This window comes from Canis lupus, chromosome 32 (assembly GCF_011100685.1).
Source record: "Canis lupus familiaris isolate Mischka breed German Shepherd chromosome 32, alternate assembly UU_Cfam_GSD_1.0, whole genome shotgun sequence".
Classification (NCBI taxonomy): domain Eukaryota; kingdom Metazoa; phylum Chordata; class Mammalia; order Carnivora; family Canidae; genus Canis; species Canis lupus.
The window spans coordinates 37138088-37141291 of record NC_049253.1 but is presented as its reverse complement, the minus strand read 5'-3'; the positions used below and the strand labels follow the sequence as shown (position 1 = coordinate 37141291).

The window sequence follows — 3204 nt, the reverse complement described above, 5'->3', positions numbered from 1 at the left end:
AGAAGAACTAGTCCAATCTCACAATGTGTTATTTAAAGTCCTTGTTACAAAAGAGTTTACAAATCATTTCCATTCATTATGTTCCTATCATCTGTTGGCAGTATGACATCCAATTAGGCAGTGTTAGCTCCCTTGAAGACGGAAACATTCATCATTTTGGCAAATAAATAGTGTCTAGAGTCACTAACCACGGCACAGCTAAATTCATCTTGGCCTGGGAGATAGCAGACACTTAGAATTTTTAAAAGAAAATCTAAAACCATCTTCGCTGAAATTATTATTGCCAACTAAATGGTTCTATTTATACTAGATTCTTCTGACCTTAAAATCATTCCTATAGTATTTCCCCTTGTTCTTGTTTCCGTGAGGCTGGCAACCAGAAAAGTGAGTCATTAATTACGCTTTACTTTTGGACAGGTACATTTTTTTGCAAATAGATGATACCTGGAGATTCTATTCTAAGATTAGAAAGACTTGTAGCAAGTTTTTCTTGGAACAGATTTGCAGTGACATTTGGCAGAAAGGAGGAAGGTGTAGACATAGACAGCTAGAGGGAATTTCAGCTGTGTTCAGGCCGTCTAGAGCATCAAACCACATTGGGGGATGTTCTGGAAGGCCTACCAGCTGGTCGTGTAAGAGACCAGAATAAGGGATTGAGTCTGACTACGGGGTGGTGAGAGCAAGTGGCCTCTCATCACTAATCCGAAGAAGAATGGCACCAAATAAAGCTCTTGAGATGAAGAACATGCAACAAAATCCTAGTGAAAAAAACTTAAAATGAAAAAAAAAAAACAAAACAAAACAAAAAAAAAAAACAAAATCCTAGTGAAGCTACATCTTGTTTGTTTTCTTTGGGGGGGGGGGGGCTTGCTTGGGAGTTTTTTTGTAGCCAGATCTGTTGTAGGCAATGCAATTCTGCAGGAAATAGCTGTAAATCCTTTTTTTCCTCTCCCTGTCAAGGAAGAGTACGGGAATGCGACTGAATGAAACTTCGTCACCATAGGATGTTTTACTATTTTCTTTCTTTAAAAAGTGCAAGACAAAGCTGTTGAGGTTTGATTTCCCGGCCTGCTGCTGTGCCCCTCTGCGCTCCCGGAGTCAGGGCCGGCTGTCGTGTCCTGAGACGCGCTGGCCGCCAGGGGTGGGCCCCCGGGGCCTGGGCCGGCTGGGCCAGCCTTCCTGCAGCAGGTGTCCGGGAGCTCGCCGTGTGCACTGCGCCTCCCACCCGAGACCCGCTTGGACATCAGTGACAGCCACGTGGCCACGCGCCTCCCACGGGGGCTCGGGGTTGAGCTCAGCCGGAGCAGCATGAACCATGAACCAGGTGCGCGCCCCCCGGGGACCACGCCAAAGCCAGTGCCTCGTGACTGAGCTTCTTGATCGCCCTGATCAGGTCGTCTTGGCTGACATCCTGTACAAATTTGCCCTTTCCTTTTTTTTTTTTTTTTTAATTTAAAGCTTTTATTTATTTATTTGACAGAGAGAGGGAGTGAGAGCACAAGCAGCGGGGACAGCAGAGGGAGAGGGAGAAGCAGGCTCTCTGTTGAGCAGGGAGCCCAACGCAGGACTGGGTTCCAGGACCCCGGGATCATGACCTGAGCCGAAGGCAGACGCTTAGCCCACTTAACCACTCAGGCGCCCCTGCCCCTTCCCTTAAACACATGCTGCTGTAGTTCACCCAGAGGTATCGGACCTCCATCCTATGCTTCAGAGCCTCACACACTTCAATAATCGGGACTCTCAGCTCCCACACCTATCATCTCAGACCAAAATCCTTTTCCAGAAGGCAGAGGATCCATGCCAGCGGTGGCACACATGTCACACAAGATATTCCCTGGAACTGCACCCAGAACTCAAGCTTCTTCCGGATTGCCTGCTTGTGCTTGCTGGTAAATTCCTCCAGACTGGTCTTGAGCATGTCCAGCTGCTTCGACATGTGGGCTAGCTGGTCCTCAGCCAAGACAGTTCCTTGCTCCTTATACTTGGCCTCAGCAAGCTTCTTGGCAGTGACGCCGGTTCCCACCCCACAGCAATGCATCCCCATCCTGGGCCTGTGGGTTGCCCTGCTGCTGGAACCCTGGATCTCCTCATTATTACAGGATATTTTAGTTAAGATCTTTCTGAATGGTAAAGACAGAAAATTCTATGCAAACTGACTACATTGGATTATGTAGCTAACACTCCAGCGGTCAGGTGGGCTTTAGACACTAATTCAAGGCTCAAAGGTATTGTTAGGATATGGCTTTTTCTTCATTTCTCAGCTCTGCCTTCCAATGATTGGCTTCAGCCTCAAGTTCCATATGGAAGCAAATGAGGCAGAAGTTCCAGCTTTGTATTATCTCAGATTCAAGCCCATTGAGAAAGAGTACCTGCCCCTATTCCAAAGTCTTAGCAAAGATTTCATTGGCTCTTTAAAGCTGTTGTAGGCCATATGTCATCCTTTTATCCACACTTACAGCCTAGAGAATATTAAGCTCTTGTTGACCAGGTACCTCTGGATTGGAGATGGGAAATGATTAGAACCACTGGGATTGAGAATGGGAGTAAAGTCCATAACTAAAACTTAGGGAGTGTTATGAAGAATGCGAAAAGCCCCAATAATCACAAGTGCCCACAAACTAGGTAAAAATCTGAAGTGTATTCATATTCAGACCTACTACACTGAATATGGTATGACTTGACATATTCCATGACTGTAGGGGACAGCAGCATGTATTTCCAGTAAGACTGAGAGGATGAGCAACATTGAGTTGGTAGAAAGAGTATAGGACTAGGCTTCAGGATTGCTGAGTAATAATCTTGTTTTGACTACTAAGTTTTCCATGTGATCATGAGTAATTCATCTATTCACCTTGCCTTTCTGGTTCTCAGGCTTCTTCTTCTTCTTCTTCTTCTTCTTCTTCTTCTTCTTCTTCTTCTTCTTCTTTTTTTCATCTGTTAGATGAAAGAAACATCTGCCTGCATTACTTATCTCAATGGGTTATTGTATGGCTAAAATCAGATAAAAACACTATGTACAATGAAGCACATGGTTTTATTAGTTTATCAAGAGACCTATATCCATACAAATATAACCTATTTTGTTTTTGTAGATGATAATGAGTCTAATTCACCCAATAATTTTTACTTCTAAAGGTTGTGCAGTTCTTGAATTCCTGACTGCAAAATTGAGGCAAGTTTCTTTTATCAGTTCCAACAACTGAA

The 3204-nt window shown here is 44.4% G+C and overlaps 1 pseudogene; it reads right to left on the bottom strand.

Moving 5' to 3' along the window:
• Window positions 1–1631: 1631 nt before the first annotated feature.
• On the bottom strand, window positions 1632–2917 carry LOC100687260 (annotated as a pseudogene).
• Window positions 2918–3204: the final 287 nt, after the last annotated feature.